We start from the raw sequence: 21949 nt of genomic DNA, 5'->3' as shown, positions 1-21949 counted from the left end.
CCTACCCAGGTTCCAAGTTCTGCATCTTGAATGCACTCGGGAAGTTTAGTTTAGGCATCAGGACACCCTGGATTTACAGTCTCCTGTGCCTCAGGAAAACTGGGCTTGATACTGTGGTGTCAAGATGGTCAGCAGAGAACTGGGCATAATGACTACCTGTGGTTCAAATCCTTGTTGATGTAATTGGTGATGATTCCATGCAGCTCATTTCTCTCGTTTGTCATATTATGTTGCCCGATGGTGAGTTTCTCTATTTTTTTCCCAGAGTCCCACTTCACACTTTTGAATTTACTGACAGCCCTAAAATGAAGAACTAGCACCATGTTTAGTCCATATGAAATTCACCAGAAGTCTACACTGTGGGTTCAAAAGTGTACTTGGTAGATCCCAGAACAAATGAGTGATGTGAGGCAAACTGTGTCTCTTCAGATGTTATATCACACTGACAAGTCATGGTAGACAAGGTGAGCTTTTTCAGTAATACCCAATTCTAGAATTCAAGCGACACTGCCTGCTCTACACACTGCCTCATCTCAGTTAATCTTTATACTGTGAAGGATGCACAGAAAGTGACTGACAGATGAGACTTTGCCCAGATAGGTTCTCAAAGCCCACCTTGAGTCTCCACTTCTGTGGATGTCAGTTCTCTCATCTCTCTATAGGGAGGTCTCAGAAGTCAGCTGGTTTCCTCTGTCTCCGTAGACAATGTGACACAGTGGACAACCTCTTTAGAGCTTACTCACAGTTGCAGCGGATGCACATTGGCTTCAGAGCCCTCAGCCATGTGCTTTCAGAGCCTGGAGAAAATTGCTACTGTCCACAAGCACTCAGGCAGTATAGGGATGCCCAGGTCACTTGCTCTATGCTTCAGAGTCTCATGTTAATGGAGAAGCCAGGCAGGGGCAGAACATTGTCACCAGATTCACAAAGCCATCCTCACTGACATTCCAGGACATTCAGAGCTACCTGGAAGAGGACAGTCTCATTCCAGGTCCACTGAATCTAACAGTTGAACTGATCTGTGTACCACGCACAACAGGGAACTCAAAAGTTTAGGGATCCTTGGAAGTCAGTAGCACTTGGTGGATCCTGCCCTGCTAGTGGTTATGATGTAAAGTATCAGAACCTATGGCTTTGCCAGGGTACTCTCCTTTCCTTATTATTACTGGCACACAACTAAAGGACTCCAGTGAATGTGAAACACAGTTATGGTACAGAAATCTCATTAGTTCCTCTGTGCCTCCTTTCCCTCTCAGAGTGAAAGAAGAGGGTACCCAAAAAAGCAGCTTCAGCCTTGTCAATTTCTGAATCTGCCAAACTAATCATCATGGATGCTTGATTTGGGTCTGCTCTTTAGGAACCCAGAGAAGCAGGATAGGCCTATTGCTTCCCAGAAGCTCCCAGTTCCTGAGTCCTAGCCCTGGAAAGCTCAAGCCCAAAAACATCCAGAAAACTCCCAAGCCCCTTCCCAGAACTCACTCCCTCTTCTCCAGGGCCACTTATTTGTCCATGTTTTTCAGAGAGACCTAGGAGTAGCTTCCTTCTGCCTCACTCTCGTGTCTCCATGTTGTCCATTCCCTCTCCCAAATAGAACTCACAATCTTGACATGTCTATAGGCAAAGCATGTGGTCCCAGAACAAATTTCCTAAAGAATGTTGTCATTGTTACAATACTAGTGACATCATTGGGGATTCCAAAAGCTGTCCAGGATACAATAGAATGTCCAGCAAAGGGTCTCCTGATGTCATGGGGCACAGCCTTTGCCTCCTTGCTAAATAGTTCTCCATGAACTGACCAGAAGCTGAGGTTTCCTATCCAGGAGTCTCTCCTGTGACACAGGGGAAGCCATTCAGTACCTCCTCCTTCCAAAGGTAGAGATTTCTGTCGGCCTCATTAGAATCTTTTCACTACTTTACCCATGGGGAGTTGAACACTCACTTTATAAGCACTGCCTAAAAATGGCTCTTCCCCTCCTTAACATCCATAACCAATAATATGAGAAATAAAGCATGTCAAGGAATGATATCAGGATGATGTGGAGAAGGACGGTTGATTTCTCTGAAGTGAGCAAGCACCTTGAAAGGCTAAGTTTAAGGGAAGGTGAGTATTGGGAATTTGTAAGTGAGCTGAGACTGTTATGAGGCCCTAACTGCTCTAGAATATCCTCTCTATGTGTCCTGTGTATTAGCCAGGGTTCTCTAGAGAACAGAAGTTATAAAATGAATCTCTGTATGGAAAGGGCATTTGTTAGAATGGTTTTTAAGCTGTGCTCTAGCTAATCCAACAATATCTGGCTATGAATGGAAAGTCCAAGCATCCAGTCGATGCTCATTCCACTTGACTGGATATCTCAACTTGTCCAGTATATACTAGAATCTTAAAGAAATAGGCTTTAATGCCAGTGAAGGAATGCATGTGATAACAAGGTGAGAGCAAGTAGAGAAAGGGTTAAAGCTTCCTTCTTCCATGTCCTGTAGGCTTCCAACAGGAGTGGTCCAGATTACATCTGGATTAAAGATCTGAATTAAAGGTGTGACTTCTTATCTCAAACGTCCAGACTAGAAGTAGATCTTCCTACTTCAAAATAAGCAGAAATCTCCCACAGGTGTGCCATCTATTTTTGGTTGTTAGTTAATCCCAGATATAGTCAAGTTGACATCCATGAATAGTCATCATAGTCTTATTCCCCTCTTCAGTAGTATTCATGAGAAAATGGCTCCCTTCTTCTTGATAAGAAGTGAAGATAATTAAAAATCATATCTAAATCAACTGTAGATCTCATGGTCATGATGATTTTTACTGGCCTCTCTTTGGTCATGGGTGGTTAAAATAGAATGAAATACCAGTCTTTGCTTTCTTGGGTAGGAGGGGATCAGCTAGATACCCAGACACAAAACAATAGGGTCTCTCTCTATAACTGTACATTTGAAATTCAAATAATTAGGCTATGTCTGGTAATAACAGTGGTGGAAAGGATCCAAGAGATAGAAAATGGGTTCTCTTCAAAGAAAAGAGAAGAAAGCAAACACACTGTACTTGTCAGAAAGAGCCACATAAATTCGGACTTGAATACCTCCAGACCAGATCTTGCTCACTTCATGCATTCTGAGAAAGAATAATTTATTTAAATTGGAAGACCCAGGAAAAATTTATGTGGGGTCTTCCTTGCAAACAACACTCATAAATCTTCTGTTGCTTTAAGAGCAAAATGGTGTATTAAGATTTGAAGTTTCTCTGATGGTCAAAGAGGCAGAATTGGAGACAGCAGCAATAAAAAACAAATCAAACTCCAGAATGAAATCATGTTGCAGAGCTCACCACTGACACTAGCATGATAAGTGTGGGAACTGCAGTGTGTGTCACCAAGAATAATCATAATAGACAATGTGCCTGGTGCTGCTTTAGAAGCTTTCAACATCCATGGCTCTCAAAATGGGATCTAGCCTTCCCCAAATCATCAAGCAGAATGGACTACTCCATTTCTCGAGAACATGAGCTCTGGCATGCAGTTGATGACTCAGGGTTGTATTTGGGTCTCTGTAGTAAGGGGTAGGTCTTCTGATAGGAACCTCTCCATCAAAACACTGGAAGGATGGTCAAAGGTGCTGTCAGCCAACAGCTCCTTCCCATGTTACACTGCAGCCTTTGGAAGGGGCTTCAATAGTCTAATTTACCAATTTTTCCTTTGTGGCTTGTTTAAGCTAACTGCAAAAACTCTAGGTTTGGTGTCCTGAGTTTCAGCACCAAATGTTAGTAAATTGAAGGCTGAAATTGCAAGGAGACAGTTCAGCCCTTGAGTGCGAGGTATCCCTGACACTTCAAGCTACTCAGAACAAGAGCTCTGCCCTGAAGGTGTTTAGCCCAGCTGTGATGGCTGAACTGTCCAGTTCAGCCCTAGAGGGCAAGGTATCCTGGACACCTGGAGCTACTTAGAACAACAGCTCTGCACTGAAGGTGTCCTGGATTTGTGTATGTTGAATTATCCTTGCATGTTTGAGGTGAAGACAACTTGACCACAGTGGATGACATTTTTGATGTGATCATTACCTTGATTTGCAAATATTTTATTAAAATTTGTATTTATAGGTTAATCAGGATAATAGGCCTATAATTCTATCTATCCATCTATCTACTCTCTATGTACTATCTATCTATCTATCCATCCATCCATCCTTCTATCTATCTACCTACCTGCCTTCATCTCTCAACCCCAGGGTATCTCTGACTTCAGAAAGAATTTGTGAGAGCTCCTGCTTTACTACTCTTTACTGCTGAGCCATTTCGTAAGCCCCTGACTTGCATTTGTATCTCATTTTAATTGTTGTTTCCCCCTTTTTAATATTTATTTCATTTTTTATGTATACGGGTATATTTCCTGCAGGTATGTTTGAGCACCACATTACGTGTGCTCCCATTATCCCCTGTGTGTCCTTGCATTTGCCGCAACCATGGCGGATGTGACTGCTCTCCACTAGACCAAGCAGCAAATGCTGCATTCTTGAGGAATCTTCAGTGCTCAACACTGGCCTCAAAACTCTCTCGTGCTCCTTAAAAAAAAAAAAAAAAAAAAAAACAGATCTGCCTTTAAAACAAACAAACAAACAAACAAACAAAGTGAAACTCACAGTTTGCGCTGCCTGGAACGTTCCTCACTTTGAGGAGTTGCGTCTGTTCACGAACCCCTACAGTTCAGGAGGCACTCTGTGGAGCTGCCAGCTAGCAACAAAATGATGCTAGGAAGAAAGAGAAAAAATTAAAGAAGCCTCTGAAAGCCAGAACTAGGAGAAGAAGGATCCAGAAGCCAGCAGTTGTGTCAGTATAAAGAAGAAGTGTAGACTGGAGGACCTACTCATAGTGATCTCTGACAGTGATGGAGAGGAAGCAAAAGAGGAGAATGGATTGCAGAAAATGAAGACAAAACAGTCGAACAGATCAAAGTGTTTGGCTAAAAGAAAAATTAGATGTCAGAAGAAGAACAATTTGCTTTGGCTCTCAAAATGATTGAGCAGGAAGCTAGGGGGAGGTAAACAGCCAGGAGGAGAAAGAAGAGGAGCTCTTGAAGAAAGCCATTGCTGAAAGCCTGAATGTAAATATATGCTGTGTTGAAAGTTTATGGGATTTATTAATAATGTTCTTAGTTACTTAGTGTTTGGTATAGTTGTATTAGAAACAAGATATGGTAGTTTATAGAATTTTCAACTAACTATATCTCAGTCCTTTTTTTTTTTTTTAAGTCTGCATTGTTGAATTGCTGGTTAATGCAATTTGAAGTGTTTTGTTGCTGTATGAGTTTGCTTCCACTCCACAGATTATTTCAGGCAATGGCTTTAAAGGATCAAAGTAAGTGGCCAGCTTCTGAAGAGTTGCAGAATACCAAGAATTCCAAAGGCCAGGTGTTTACCTCCCTCATTTGTAGGGACAGCAAAGAAAAAGAGAAAAGAATGGGCAATTTTAAAAATAACCAAATAAGGGACTGGAGAGATGGCTCAGCAGTTAGGGGCACTGGCTGCTCTTCCAAAGGACCTGCTTTCAACTCTCAGCACCCTCATGACAGCTCACAATTGTTTGTAACTCCAGTTCCAGGGGACCTGAAACTCCCCATGGCAAAACACTAATGCACATTTAAAATAACAAATAATGTTAAATTATGATTTGAATATATGCAATAGAAATGACTTTAAATGTTAAGGATACTTGCCAGTGGCAGAATCTGAGCCATCCTTGATTTCTGTTTACTTGTTAGCTTGTTTGTTTGAGCTGGAATCTCCTAGAGTTGAAAGGCTGGCTTTGAACTTGTAAGTTCAAGCGGTTCCCCACTTCAGCCTTCTGAAAATCTTAGGACTACAGGCATGTATCACCATGTGAGTATGTATGTCCAGTTCGAATCATTCTTCATACTATATACTCTTCGTACTAAAAACAGTATAGTAGATATATATAGGCATTCACTTCACACTGGGGAATTCGTTTGAATTGAGCAGCTGTATTTTGAAGAGGAGAAACTCCCAGGGACAGTGCCTGCCGTTTTTGTTCTTCCTGTGACTCTTCATATACAGCTATTTTAATAATAAACCTGGTCTGGTACGGGGGAAAAAAGTGAAACCTCATAAGGAAGGTCTATGGTTTAATAATTAACTGTGAAGCTGAGGGCCCGGAACAGCAGCTTGGATCTCAGCCTGCCACCTAGCCGCTGTGAACCCACTTTCTGGCTGACAACCTCGGGTCAGCACACACTGTCTCCTCGTGCCAGGGAAAAGTTCCTGAGAGGAGTCAGCGCGGGGCTTCGGGAGGTGGCATCTTGGCTCAGGACGCCCGTTCTGACACTGCTCGGTCGATCCCACTTTCTCTGCTGCAGTTCGGGGACCCGGTAAGATCTGAAATCCCATCCTGGAACTTCTCTCTCTGCTCCCTTCACAACTGTCCCTCACCTGGAACCCTCTGGGACCCGGGACCTCAGCCTCCACCACAGGCTGCATCTTCCGTTTTCTTAGCTACATCCGTCTCCCGGAACCGCTCCTTCACCATGGTGCCGGCTGCTGCGCGCCCTTCTCGGGCTCCGACTACAGAAACCACTGTCGCTGTAGCTTCCCGGGCGCTTCTGGATTTAGGGCTCAGAGCGCAGCCGCTGTCCCTCGGCCACTGTACAGCACTGCACGTGCCGCTTCTTCTTCTGCCCCGGGGTCTGTCCAGAGAGGCTTCTCACCTGCTGCTGTGCGACCTCCCACTACACCGCCACCTACTGGAGCGTGCTTAAAGTGCACCAGGGCATGCTAATCAAAAAAGAAAAAAATCCCCTTTCTGGTGGGTTTCTCAAAATGACAGTGAAATGCTGCACTTTCTCATCTTAAGGCCAATAAACAAAGGAATGAATGAATGAATGAATGAATGAATGAATGAATGAGTGAATGAGTGAATGAATGAATGAATTTTTTAAATGACACAATGATTGTGATTAGGGCTGCTTACAACAGTAGGGTTGAGGGACAGGTTCTTTACTGAACCATGGGCACCTCACCAGTGTTTACACCATTGAAGAATATGCCTGTCCTCACCTCCAACAACCACTACCTGGCTATAAATCCTCAGGTGACGCTTCACTAAGTCTTCCCTCATAAGCTAAGATATTGACAGTGGCGGTCCTGTGTGGATCTGTTGTATGTTTGGCTCATTTCCTTGACCTGAATTAGCTAAATTGTTTCTAGTATCAGCTTAAAGATCATAGGAAAGGAGAAGCGATCCCCTTTTAAAACTCAGATTTTTTTAATTCTGTGTTGCACAGCATCTGGGTACAATTGACAAGAGACAGGCTCCTTGTCCTTGGGATCATCAAGCCCCAATGGCTATGAAGCTGCACTAAAAACCACCTGCTTTTTGTGGTGCGATGAACAGCTGCTTGGCTGTTCCTATTGGTTCTAGTGTTGGGATAATGTCTCCTGCTTTCATTTTGAACTTCCTGGAGTGGCTTGAGACACAATTGACCCATCTTCCCTTGCACAGGGTGAACACCTGGGTATTACCAGGTTTAGCCTGGCCAACATGAAGGAGAGTGTGTTGGAGCTGGCCTCCTTTGAGAAGATAATTGACCATTTCTTTGATGCTGTTTTCTTTGGGCAAGAAAGACCGAGTATGTGGTAGGTTTGCAGTGTAGACGACCTATAGCTTAAAGAATGAATGGATTATTTGTCTCCAGAGCCCAACGAAGGCATCCTGCCCTCGCTCTCTCCATTCTGTCAGTTCCTTTCAGTGCAGACAGTTTTTGAGTTGCAAGTAGAAAATATGGACCCTGAACCAGTGAAGACATTTTAGTCCTTGAAGCTGTACTTGGCCACACTGACAAACAGCCTACATGTTGTCCAGGATTGACAGAATGCAGACAGTGGAAGAGCCTCCAGGTGTAGCAGTAGTGTAATCTGTGGTCCTGCCTCCTCGTGAGGCACTGAACATCATTTTAAAAGCCACATAGCCCAGAAAATGGGGAGACAAAGGTGAAAGATGGAGAGAGAGAGACAGAGACAGAGACAGAGAAGATAACGGGAAACCCAGGCCTTGTGATGGATGCCTTTTTTCCCAGGACTCAGGAGGCAGAGGCATGCAGATTTCTGTAAGCTCAGGGCAGCCTCCTCTACATAGCAAATTCCAGGTCAGACAAGTCTACGCAGTGAGACCCTGTCTTCAAAAGTACACCAAAATGAAGTGAAAGAAAAGTGAGGAGGGTTAGAATGGGAGAAGCCCATGCACAAGCCAGAGTATACATGTCAGACACCAGGACAGAATCCTAGCATCTACCAACAACACCTTTTCAGCCTGGGTACAGCCTCTGTCTGCTGCTCTACTTAGAAATGTCCCCTGTCTCTCTGTGTGGAGCATTCTAGCCCAATGTTACATCTCTCTGTGTCAATTTTATCTTGGCTTTGATAGCAACAGACTAGTGAACCCTGAAACCAAGTTGAATGCAGAGTCCAGTGCTATTAATAAACCTGAGGAGGCTCTCTCCTTTGTTACCTGAAGCATGTGTTAAAGGAGCAGAGGAAATCAGGTGGCTAAGACACCTATCTCCCATCAGAGAGATGGGAGACCTGAGACCCCTGGCAGGGGCATCTCAATCCAGGGCAAAATTCCTTGGGGTGTCATTGAATTGCTTGCTTACATCCTTTCTCAAACACTTTCTTAGTTCTCAGAGTGACCTGTTCATTCTCTATGTCTTGTCACAATGCAATTTCACTTGTGTTCATCCACCAAAGGGGCATCCAAGGAGCCACCACCCACTCCAACCAGCCTCACAAAGAGGCAAGTGAAGAAGAAGGTGAAGAGTCTGACCACTCAGCCCCACGTGGTGACAGCCCAAAGGAATCATCTGAGAGATCGCCTCATCTTAGTATCTGAAGCATGCTTGGACAACAGGTATTTACTGTTTCATAATACATGGTTACTGTCTTGGTTTCACAATTTCACCCTTAGTTCAAATGTCTAAAATATTGGCGTCTGGGAGGCTCGGTGCTCCTTCAGGGTGTCCCATTGTCCAACATAATTTCTCTAAATGCTTCCCTGAAGCAAAACCTGACACATGGGCAGGAGTGAGATGGGGACATAGACTGTTCTACTTCCTCCAAATGAAAACCAGAGCCTGTGGCCTATTGATGTAACCAACTGTCTTATTAAATAAGAAACACAGAAACAATGTAAAAGAGAAAGCCGAGAGGTCAGAGCTTAGAGCTAAAATCTCACCCTTCTGCCTGCGGTGTCCCAGCTTCCCGAAAAGAGACCTATTTCCTGTCTGTTTGTCTATTTATAGTATTTTGTTCTGCCTTCTCATTGGTTGTAAACCCAAACACGTGACTGCCTCGTCACTGTCTGAATGTACAGCCCCCTAGGTCTTAAAGGCATATGTTTCCAATGCTGGCTGTATCCCTGAACACACAGAGATCTATGGGATTAAAGGCATGTGCTACCACCGCCACACTCTTGCTATGGCTCTAATAGCTCTGACCCCCGGGCAACTTTATTTATTAACATACATTCAAAATCACATTTCAGTACAATTAGATTACCACCACATTTCCCCTTTTCTATTTTAATAAAAAGAAAAAAAGCAAAAGGTTATAACTATCAAAAGAAAAACTATATACAAAAGTACAATAACTATATACAATATATACAAGTAATAAATACCTAAACAGGTATTTGACAAATCAGAGAAATAATTCCATTATCTATCCTATTTTCGTAAATCTAAGATGTATCTAATGCACTTTCTATCCTAACTAATCTTCAACCATAACTAACTAATCTTCAACTCCCTCAGAGACCCAAGAAGGGAATAATATTAGCTAACAAAAATAAAAACAGGAAGTGCATGCAAGCAACTTCCAAAAACTTTGTGAGTTGACAGAAACAGCCAGCTGCCTGGGAAGTCACCTGAGGTTTCTCTACAGTGTTGGGGCATCATCTTCAGCCTATAGGCTTAGCGTATCTGACAGACTCATTTGTGAAGTAGGATGTACACAAGGTCAACAGTTCAACCTCACATTGGGTGAGAGCAGTCCACGTACCAGAAACACCTGAATTCCACTAGTGTCCTGTCATGATTCAGGATTTTAAATTCTGGAAATTGTTGACAGTTTTTAAATTCAGCTGTCCATTCTTCTTGGCTGTGTATATATGGTTTCATCTCAGCATCCCCTTCTTCTCCACATCCTTCTTTTAAATGCCAGTCTACTTTCAAGAGGCATGAACTTTCAGCTGCTGTTCCATTGCATAACAGAAGCCAATGGCCCTCTGCCTGTTAAGCTACCTTTGAAGAAAAGGGCACCGTACCTTTTCCAGGTGTGAAGGCCACTTCAGGGATGGGGCCATATTGTCCTGGCCTCAGAAGATGCCTTTTAATAAAGCCATAACCACACTTGTTTTGGCAAGAATCAGTAGTCCCTAGTTTCGTGTTCTGTCTTTCCATTTTGTCCTGTTGATTTGAGGATACTTTGTTGTCCAGTGGCTAACTTTTGCCACAATGAAAGTTGACTCCATATGCATTTTCTTCAATGCCCATATTTTCTCTGAAGTAGATTGGTACTGCCAGGAGCCGACATGTCTCAAAAAAGAAAAATTTTCTAAGTTATTAAAACATTTTAAATGCCATATTCTGTAGATCTCTGAAGGGTTTGAAGATGACCTGTCTAAAACATCTCTGCTCAATTTTTAAAACATATCTAATATGACTACAACTTCTATTGTAATGTCTAACTACTAACTTTCATTTCTTTATATCCTAATAGTTGGTAATAATAACATTCAAGGATCAGAAATTTGCATTACATTGTTAAATGAATTGTATAAATACAATTAGAAATATACATATAGCATTTTCTAACAATATCAGTTTCAAATTTGTATACAATATAAAACAATCCAATCCAATGTAAAGTATTTAAAACTAGTAATTGTCTTTTTCTTTTCTTTCTTTCTTTTCCTTCCTTTTTTTTTAAATCAGAACCTTAAATCTAATCTCCTTTGCTTAGCCTTTTTCCTAACCCTTGACAACAACTTGTAACCAACCCCCCTAAATACTGAAAATTATCCCAGACCCAAAACCCATTATAAAGACCAAACCCCCCCCACACACTACCTCTTTGGGAATGTGGGCGTCATATTCTTAAAATTGCTTCCTGCTGGATCTGGGTGAAGTTTTCTTTATCCTGAAAGAAAAATTTTAGGTTAATTGTCAAATTCTAGGAGAGGTAACTATATCCTTCATTATCCAGTCTGTGTATAATGCCAAAGTTCAGGGTTTATCTCAAGTCCTTATTCAAGTAGTCTTTGAGACTGGATCATCTCAGCTAGTCATCTCAAAATTGCTCTGAGCACCTTGTAGTTCAAAGCTGATCTGTGGATGATGTTTGTCAGCTTAATGATATTATTATTGTCCACATGGAAGTGTTGTTGTTGTGGGGCCCCATCTTCTTTCTGGAGACTTCAGTTGATGTTAGGCCTGGCCATGATTTCCTGCAGAAAACTGATAAGAGACTCGAACACAAAAACATATATATGCAGCTAGCCTTTTTTCTAGAATTAGTTAGTACTCTATATGACCATTCATGTCTTAACAAAGTTTAAAATGTATAAAATCTCTCTCTATATATATATTAATCTTGTAAATTTTGATATAAAATTCATACTTGAAGAAGAGTTTAAAGAATCAGAATAGAATCAAAGAGTTGAGATTAGTAATAGAATGGTCCCTTAATTAATTTTGCTTTTGTCCTGTACCATAGCAGAAGATGGCTCTTTTATTCTGGCATGATACAGGGAGTTTGCATTTTCCTTTTAACAACATGCTTGAGTTTAAAGAAGGAGAGAGCCATTCTCCAACTCCAAAGTCAGCTTTAAATTTTAATTGAACTGGGACTATTAGAAAACCAATAGTGTTAAATCTGTAGATTTTTTCCACATAAGTTTTTAATTTTTTATTTGGTTTATTTGGTAAAAATATCCATTCCAATATAATATCTTCCCTCTGCATTAATATTCCAGTAGGAGAACGCCTAGAAGGTAAAATAACCAAAATGCAATCCAGCTTTGGATCAATACGATCCACGTGTCCTTCATGCACTTTCTTTTCTTCCAAGTCTAATTCTTTCTCAGCTTCAGGTGACAATTCTCTTGGACTATTTAAGTCCTTGTCACCTTCTAAGGTTTTGAACAAATTAGTCAGTTCATCATTTTTTACCCCAACAATAGTTCATAGATGAGAAATATCTCCAAATAATCTTTGAAAGTCGTTAAGAGTCTGTAGTCTATCTCTCCGAATTTGTACCTCTTGGGGTCTAATTTTTTGTAGCTCTATTTTATATCCTAAATAATTAATAGAATCTCCTCTTTGTATCTTTTCAGGAGCAATTTGTAATCCCCAGCAAGGCAAAATTTTCTTTACTTCTTCAAACATTATTTCTAAAGTATCTGCATTTGAGTCAGCTAGTAAAATATCATCCATATAATGATAAATTATAGATTTAGAAAATTTGTTACGTACCACTTCTAATGGCTGTTGTACAAAGTATTGGCACAGAGTTGGGCTATTCAACTGTGCCTGTGGGAGGACCCTCCATTGAAATCTTTTAACTGGTTGAGAATTATTATAAGTAGGCACTGTAAAAGCAAATCTTTCTCTGTCTTCTTCTTGTAAGGGTATTGAAAAGAAATAGTCTTTTAAATCAATAACAATGAGAGGCCATCCTTTTGCTAACAGAGTAGGCAAAGGCATCCCAGATTGTAGAGAGCCCATTGGCTGAATTACTTTGTTAATTGCTCTAAGGTCTGTTACCATTCTCCATTTACCAGATTTCTTTTTAATAACAATAATAATAATAATACAGGAGAATTCCAAGGGCTGGTTGATTCTTCAATATGCTGAGCATTTAACTGTTCTTCTACCAGCTCTTCTAAAGCCTGGAGTTTCTCTGTTGTTAAAGGCCATTGTTGGACCCATACAGGCTTGTCTGTTAACCATTTAAAAGGTAGAGCTGTTGGTGTCTTTGGAAGATCATCAGTTATTGTGCTCTGTTCTTGTATAATATGGATGGCTGGTGACCACTCATTAGAACAATATCTTCTAATATTTCTCTCAGTAACATGGGCTAGTTTATGATTTGTTTCTGAGATTGGAGGGATGTTAATCTGAGTATTCCATTGTTGCAACAAGTCTTAACCCCACAGGTTCATAGTTATGTTAGCCACATATGGTTTTAATTTTCTTCTCTGTCCTTCTGGACCTATACATTCGAGCCATCTTGCACTCTGTTTCACCTGAGATAATGTCCCAATTCCTAACAGTTAAACATTTACCTCCTGAAGAGGCCAAGTTGGATGCCAAAATTCTGGTGCAATTATGGTAACGTCCGCACCTGTGTCTACCAGACCAGACAACAAAACACCATTTATTTTTATCGTTAATTTTGGTCTTTGTTCATTAATAGAAGTTTGCCAAAAAATTTTCTTTATGTTTTCTCCTGAATTTTCTATTCTCTCTGTTTCATCATCCTGACCAGCATGATTTATTCCAATAGGCATTTGGTTATTTAATCGCTCAGAGCAGGGATTTCCTTTATGGCTGCAGGAAAGGTTTGAACTGGATTTGCAACCGGGGCCTGCGTGAGGCCCCTCTGGGAGTTTCCCGAAGACTGAGGCAAAGGATTACCCTGTCTGTCCTTTGTTGATCTACGTTCGTTGGTCCCGTGTTTTCCCTTACCACACCTTCTGCATACTCCAGAAGGAAGGGGCATTCTGTTGACATTGTTCCTTGAAGAAACATTTTTTCTAGGAATGACCTGTCTACAGTCCCTTTTCAAATGTCCTTGCTTTCCACATCCAAAATATCTAACACTCCTCAAACCTTTTGAAATTACTTCTCCTACCCACGTATCATCATGCTCATCAGCCTCAACATTAATTGTTTCTCTAATCCAATCTTCCATAGGTGCAGATCTTGCCCTTAATGGCTTGATTATTCTTTTGCATGCTGCATTTGCATTCTCAAAGCCCAAAGATTCAATTATTGCCTTACCAGCTTCTGAATCCGAGACCATTCTCTTTACTGCTGAAGGCAGTCTTTGTAAAAAATCTGTAAAAGACTCTTTTGGGCCTTGCATCACCTTTGTAAATGACTCAGATTTTTTTCCTGGTTCCTTAACTCTGTCCCATACATTCAAGGCTGCCGTTCGACATAAAATTAGGGTTTGGATATCATATAAACATTGTGTTTGTACTGAAGCATATTGGCCTTCTCCAATAAGCTGATCCTGGCAAACTTGTATTCCTTTATCCCTCCATTGTTTTTCTATGTTTTTAGCCTCCTCCTTAAACCAGGTCAGAAATTGAAGTCTCTGGCTGGGTTCCAGAACACCTTGTGCAAGGTCCCGCCAGTCCTGTGGTACTATCCTATTATATGTTGACCAAGAGTTTAACATTTGCTTTACATATGGGGAATGCATGCCATAAGATACTATTGCCTCCTTAAACCTTTTTAAATCCAACATTTCAATTGGAGCCCAAATATTTTGTGTAGCCATTTGATCAGGCATCTGCTGTACGGTTACAGGATAAATTAAGGGTGACTGTGTGAAAACAGGCTTTCTTTCTGCAACCTTATGATCCCGACTTGAAACAACTTCACTGTTAATTTCTTCTGTCTGAATTTTTACAGATTTAACAAGTTCTTCTAAAGCTGTTATCCTGGCACTTAAATTGACTATCTTTTTAAATATTAAAATGTGGATTAGCATAGTGATAAGCTGCATAATTCCACCAATACTAATATTATATAGTTGTTCCATTGTTAGACTGCCTAAAATTTCGAACAAAAACCAATTTTCTTCCAATGTACACATAAAACCCATTTGTTTTTTAATGTGGAAAAAAAATCTCTTTTAGATAGTTTCCTTTAAAATATCTGATATGTTATGACTTACCAAATCTGCATAGAACAGTAGAAATCTGAGGGGATTTTCAAAGCAGCCACCTAGTGTCCCAGGTGTAAATCCAGAGAGAGAGAGAGAGAGAGAGAGAGAGAGAGAGAGAGAGAGAGAGAGAACCCACAAGAAAGCGTAGCCGGCTAAAGCTTAAATCCAGCCACGTGTTCCCTCTTGTGCCGAGTCAAGGCTTGGGTCTGGCTTCCTTAAGCTCTGAACACGTGTGTTGGCTTTACAGGCAGGGCCCTGTTCGGCAGGGCAGGTCTGAGTTGTTTGTAACACCTGTAACACCGGCTTTAAGCAAGCAGGATTTAAGCAAGCAGCTCACCGATAGTCCAGCCTGAGGTCAAGCAGACCTAGACCCAGGCTAAGAAGCTGCCGCTCGGACTAAGAAGCCGACCAGCGCCTGCCGCCGCCTGCCGCTGCCGGCTGCCTGCCGCCCTTGCAGGAAAGCGGACCTGCCACCAAGCCAAGCGGTTTTTAATGGATTCTTGTCACGTTGGGCGCCAGATATTGATGTAACCAACCGTCTTATTAAGGTGGTGGCGCACGCCTTTAATCCCAGCACTCGGGAGGCAGAGGCAGGCGGATCTCTGTGAGTTCGAGGCCAGCCTGGTCTACCAAGTGAGTTCCAGGAAAGGCGCAAAGCTACACAAAGAAACCCTGTCTCGAAAAACCAAAAAAAAAAAAAAAAAAAAAAAAAAGAAACACAGAAACAATGTAAAAGAGAAAGCCGAGAGGTCAGAGCTCAGAGCTAAAATCTCACCCTTCCGCCTGCGGTGTCCCAGCTTCCCGAAAAGAGACCTATTTCCTGTCTGTTTGTCTATTTATAGTATTTTGTTCTGCCTTCTCATTGGTTGTAAACCCAAACACGTGACTGCCTCGTCACTGTCTGAATGTACAGCCCCCTAGGTCTTAAAGGCATATGTCTCCAATGCTGGCTGTATTCCTGAACACACAGAGATCTATGGGATTAAAGGCATGTGCTACCACCGCCACACTCTTGCTATGGCTCTAATAGCTCTGACCCCCGGGCAACTTTATTTATTAACATACATTCAAAATCACATTTCAGTACAATTAGATTACCACCACAGTGGCCTGAATCACATAACTCAGGAATTGAGGCAGTAGTGTGTGAGTTCCCAGCATGAAATTGGAGAGATCCTGTCAAGTGGTGGCTAGTGTGAGAATGCTGTAATTTGTATTACTTGCCTGGCAAGGTATTGTGTGCTGGATGATCCTAGTAGCAGCTGCAGAGGCCTGGTCCCACATCTTAAAATGTGTCAGCAAGGCCTGGTACTGATGTCTGCTGCTCTTGGTCCTCTCTGAGATGATACAACAGCATGCATGAATTTGGCATCTCACTGAGAACATTCTATCCACTTTCCTCTCTCAGTCTCTGTTTTTCTTTCACTTCTATCTCTCTCTGTATCTCTCTGATTCTCTCTCTTTCTGTCTCTGTGTCTCTCTCTCATCCCTGTATCTTGTCTGTGTTTGTGTGTTTTTTCATATGTGTCCTTCTTCACCCTCAAATCAGGGGTCTGTGTTTGACCATGAAGAGTTGCTTATCTCAGTATCTAGATGTGCTCTCTATTGTGGACTAAGAGCCCCATTTTGGGCAGCATAGCCCTTTGCCAGTCTGTTTATCTTGCTGCCAATGTGGAATGCCTTGGGGGAATTTATGAAACTATCATGATATTGCATCCCATCCTCAGAAATGCTCATGATGTGATTTTTAGCCTCCATGTCAATATAGGCACTCTGGAATGAGAATCTCTTATTTGAAAACAGAAGAAGCATCACAATTTCTAGTGGGTCATGACCCGTGATAGACTGTGGGAACTCCATAGCAAGCTAGCTGGCATGACTCCTGAGGGAGCTCATTCGGTCCCAGCTGCATCCTTCTTAACACCCTGCCCTTGCTGGCTTGTGGCCAGAAGTGCAAGTGTAAGAAGCAGCTGGAGGTCCATAGGAGCTCGAGTACATAGGAGCCAGGAAGGGGCATCTCATGGGTTGAAATAGTACAGAACACACCCTACACTCATGTGCTGTGTGACCTGTATTCATTGAATTCTTTGCTTCTGGGTCCAGACTCTACCACAGGCCAAATCCTTTCTGTGAAAAGCTCAAGATGGAACATCAGTAGGTCATGTCTGACCTGCAGAATTTCAAGAATGAGAATATGGAGGCCTCACAGAATCTCAATGAGCTGACCAAGGAGAAAGTCTTCCTTTGGTAAGTGCTCATCTTGGCAGGGCCCCCAACTGTTGTACAATGTCCAATTCTCATTTTCTTTGTCTCTGGACTGCAGGGTCTGCAGATCTGCTTCTAGTTTTTCTGCTTCTTAGCCAGCAGCATTAAAGTAGATTTGGACTATGCCTCTTTACTCAATTTTGCTAAGGGATAGAGAAGCTGTTAGCTCCTCTAGCACCATATTGTCATACTCAGTAGCCTCTGGATCAGTGATTATCAACATTCCTAATGCTGTGCCACTTTAATACATTGTTTCATTGTTTTGATGACCTCAAACCATAAAATTATTTTGTAGCAACTTCATAACTGTAATTTTGCTTCTGTTATGAATTTTAATCTAAATGTCTTCATAGGACATCTAATATGTGTCCCTTGTGAAAGGTTCCTTAGATCCCAAAGGGTTCACACACACATATGAGAACCTCTGGTTAGGTAGAAGAGCAATTGGCCTCACGAGAGGGTTGTCAGGCAGGGAGTGACTGTTATGGGATCTATGCACCCTTCGGGTTTCCCACTTCCTCATGTGTACTTGCACATTACCTGCTGGTGTTTCTTCATGACAGGTGATTAGGACAAGTGGGGTACTCTTCTTGTTTTTGGAAGTGCATGGCTTTCTGTTATTTTAGGGGGGTTTCATAAATAGTTTGATTCTTGCAGGAAATAGCTCTTCTCTGCTTTTTGCTTGAGTGCCACTCTCATTACTGTTGAAGGTGCTTGTTTACATTTTCCTGTGAACCTGGGATAAGGTTGGGTTGCTGAGACATGGAGTCAGGGGAGACCAGTGGAGGCTGGCAAAGTCTTACTATTTGGAGTGTGTTTCCAGTGATCTGCAGAGCCGGCTCCTGATGGAGCAGGCTGAGTTGAAAAAGAAGTTAGACATGCTGAGGCAAGAAAAGGAGAACTTACTGGAGGATTGGGTCCTGCTGAAGTACCACTTGGGTGATTTGCAAGTGCTCAGTAAGGATCAAGAGGAGACCAGTGACCTCCAGGACCAGCAACAGCAAGTAGGACAGGCAGCTGGGTCATAGTTAGGTCAGCACCATTTACTTATGTAACCTTACCGAGTCTACCCATCCAGACACCTGTGCTCTATCTCATCACTTTCCTCCTGGATCCACCCATCCATCCACCCACTTCATGACATAAAATTGTTCATTATGTGTCTGTGCATTAGTATTTCTGGGAAGTGAGTCTCCTCTGAGAATCTTGGTCATTGGCATGCAATCCATGCCAATACTCTTCTTGAACTGGTAGTCAAAGGGGAGAAACAGATCAATCACTCATCACACAGCTACATGTCATTATGATGGGAGGATTGCTGTACACAGACTTGAGTTCAAGAGTAAAAAATTCTCTAACCACCTCCACACACACTGACTAAGCAGAGTGCTCCCCTAGGCCATTTTAGTTCCCAGGGATGGAAAGGTGAGTTTGGGGACTTTTCCTAAAGGCTGGTGTGCTTATTCTAAAGAGAACTGTCCTCTATCACTTTGTTGATTTCATCTCACTCTTTTCTCTATCTCTCTCTGTGGTGAGTGTGTGTGTGTGTGTGTGTGTGTGTGTGTGTGTGTGTGTGTGTGTGAAATAGAGGCACATTTGAGTGCAGTGCACATTTCATGTGGATGACATCTAGAGGAGACCACTGGGTTTCTCTCTTTGTCAGTCTCTGCCTTATGAACTTGAAGCAGGCTTTCTCATGTGACCAGGAGATTGAAATTTCATGAGATTGACTGACCAGCAAGCTCTTGGGATCCTCTCTGTGTGTTTGCACTTGTGTGAGAATGTATTGTCTATACTATACTCAACCCTCCACTAAGAACACAATCTTGTAATGAACAGGAGCAGCAAAGAATGGAAGAGAGACTCCAGAGCTTGCTGAAGCGGAGGGAGCTGGTCACACAGCAAAAACACTGGGCAATAAAGCTGCAGCATCATTTGACTGTCTCCCAAATGAGGTATGAACCCAGGCTGAAGTTGGGGTATAGAGCCAACTGGGTCTCCTGTACCAGAGCTCTCTGTCCTTCGTGGGCTTTTGCTTATCAGCAAGACTCCTTGCTCCAAGCAGGGGTAGTCCAACTCAGAACTCAGAGTATTATGCTGGTCCTATCAACAAGAACTTTTGTCCAGCAAACATTATGTTTGATACTCCCTGGGTCTATGCTTGTGTCCCATCTCTCCCTTCTGATCTCTCTGGTATGTTCTCAGCAGGCTTTCCTTGAACTCAAAGAGCTCTGCCTGCTTATGCCTTCAAAGTGATGGGATTTAAAGTTATGTCTCACCATATCTGAAATTACATATTTATTCAGGAATAACACCTGTAGGGATGAGATTCACATCATTGTCACTATTTGATGTCAAACTGGCTTTCTTCATTGTCTGAGCATTACCCATGTAAAGTGTACTGGGGATATAATAAGTTTAGTCATTGGTAGGATGAACTCAGCCAGATGTCTCTGCTTAGAATTGTTCAGAACCTTCACAGAATGTTGTGGAACAGACTTCTCAGGGAGTACCAGGATGTAGTTTCCCAGCTGTAGACCTAAGGATAACACAGCTGGTTTTGTTTATTCTCAGAGTTCATAAAGTTGCAATGTTCTCAGACACATGAATCAAGAAATGCTGCTCTAGCATGACAGGCTCTATTTTGCAGGAGAGCTGATTTTTCCACATCACCTTATTCAGCTGTCTAGTTTGCAAAGTTGTATTAAGTCTCTATATAAAAATGAGGTGGTCAATGAAAAACTCATCATGAACATTCTGTGTATCTCCACTATGTTGTTATGTATGACTTTAATATGCTATTCCTTTTGTTTAAATGATGTCCCTAGACTGTAGGAAAAAGGCCTGTTCTCATAGAGCACAGAACATACATTACTCATATAAACATCTGATACTTATGGGCAGAAAAGAATTCAAGGTCCAGCTATTCTGTGACACTTATCTCTTAGGGATCCAAACAATGACTGCTGCCAAAGTTCAGTGTTGACTGTTCAGCACAACTGAGTTTCTGTGATGTCAGATTGGCAGGTCACATGGCAGACCCCACCAGGACTCTGCCCTAACTGCCTTCCTCATCCAGGTCAGAAAAACTCCTACATGAGATGGAACAGTCCACAGCTCAGGATGAGAGCCTCCTGCCCACAGAGCTGCTGCTACAGCAGGAGCACTAAGTGTCATAAGCAAGTGAGCCACCATGACATCCCTTCTCCAGCAACATGGCATTTGTGGGGTGGAGTTCTTCCTTGATTCTGGTTTCCTATGTGTGAATAGGCCCTGAATTTATCTAACCAGTGACCCAGCAAATCTGTTTTAGATCTGATTGCCTTTTCTTCTCTGACAGCATCCTTTACAAGAACTGAGGAGGTCGAAGGAAGCCATACTCAACCAGAAAGCCCGACATTCTCCACTGTACAGTCAAGGCCTCCTCAGAACAAGACATGTACTTCTAGCTGTAGAATCACAAAGAGGAAAATATCAACCACCTTGCAAGTGGTCCATCCATAATCTAACTCATGTGTCTCTCTAGTTATGGAGTAAGGAAACCATCAGGAAGACACTTGAGATAAAAAAAAACCCACCAAGAATTATGCAGAAAAAGCTGACATTTACCAGCAAGTATTCCCAGTGAGGGCCACAACAATGTAGAGAGAGAATATGTTTCAATTCACAGTTGCTCTGAAAGTTTATTGTTATGAACTTTTGTTAGCCGACTGAGTCCCCAGCTCTTCATATTTGGATGGAGATATGTCAGTGGAAACTGTGTTGATGTCCTGCTGTTACCCAGACAGACCACACAAAGGAAGTATCATATTCTCATTCCTGTCCAGTGCTGGAGCTACTCAATTTCCTGAGCATGTGATGGTGAAGAGAATTGTTCTGAGAGATGTTTTAGGAAGGATGTCACCATGAGCTTTTATGTCTTTTGGTAAGAGATGCTCCCTGTGTCATTTTTTACTCTTGAGTGGGCACACAGACACATGTTGGCAGACAGAATCATATAGTGGCCAACATGGCATAAGATCAACTTTGGCAAGGGCTTAACTTAAAAGCCCCAGAGTGGCATGACTGCACTTGTCTTGAAGAGACCATGATGCCAGTTATGGTTGTCTTCTAACTTGTGTCCAAATCCAACCACAGGGTATAGGATAGTGCCAATAAATCTGCAAGAAGAGAATGCTTCTTAGTGTAAATAGTTTTGTTTTGCTGTTGTGTTTGTTTCAATTCAGGTTTTGATATTCTTTGTTTTGTTTGGTGTTTGATACCTTTTGGTTCTTTTGTTCTTTCTTTGATTTTATATTTGGCTAAGGGTATATACTGGATATACTAAATGCCCCTTTAAAGTCCCTATTGAGTCGAATTTCTGTAATTTCATAAATAAAAAAGCAATTTCCAACTCTTCATTCTTAAAGTAGCTTTAGTAGTCAGATGTGTATTACACTCCTATAACCTTAGAACTCAACAGACAGAGATGGATCTCTGCAAGTTCCAAGAGGCTTAGGCAGGGTTGCAAACAGGGATGGTGTCTTGGGTGTGAATCACATGGCCTACAACATGAACATCCACTTCATGACGGAAAAAGATCCATATTCAACATATGACTCTACATGATTAGCTATTCCAAAAAAGGCAGAGACTAGATACACACATGTTTATGTTCATGACATGATAATTCATATCATTTTTTTTGAAATATACCTCTGTTTTCTAATACATCTCAAGAAATGAGAACATTTCT

General features: G+C 41.9%; 1 protein-coding gene and 1 long non-coding RNA gene across 3 annotated transcripts in view; one reads left to right on the top strand and one right to left on the bottom strand.

Moving 5' to 3' along the window:
- LOC143267243 (disks large homolog 5-like) overlaps window positions 1-6675 on the bottom strand; it is a 70648-nt gene extending 63973 nt beyond the window's left edge. For both annotated transcript variants that reach the window (XM_076544301.1, XM_076544304.1), the window contains exons 1-2: window positions 6430-6675; window positions 4627-4734 (exon numbers count right to left, since the gene is read on the bottom strand). The gene's annotated coding sequence lies outside the window, so the exon portion shown is untranslated. The remainder of the gene's footprint in view (window positions 1-4626; window positions 4735-6429) is intronic.
- On the top strand, window positions 6039-21809 carry LOC143267244 (uncharacterized). Its single transcript, XR_013042195.1, has 5 exons — window positions 6039-6368; window positions 8743-8902; window positions 17053-17196; window positions 19054-19169; window positions 20555-21809. It is a non-coding gene; the product is annotated as an uncharacterized LOC143267244 (long non-coding RNA).
- Window positions 21810-21949: the final 140 nt, after the last annotated feature.

This window comes from Peromyscus maniculatus, chromosome 9, assembly GCF_049852395.1.
Source record: "Peromyscus maniculatus bairdii isolate BWxNUB_F1_BW_parent chromosome 9, HU_Pman_BW_mat_3.1, whole genome shotgun sequence".
Classification (NCBI taxonomy): Eukaryota; Metazoa; Chordata; class Mammalia; order Rodentia; family Cricetidae; genus Peromyscus; species Peromyscus maniculatus.
This window is presented reverse-complemented; position numbering and strand designations above follow the sequence as displayed.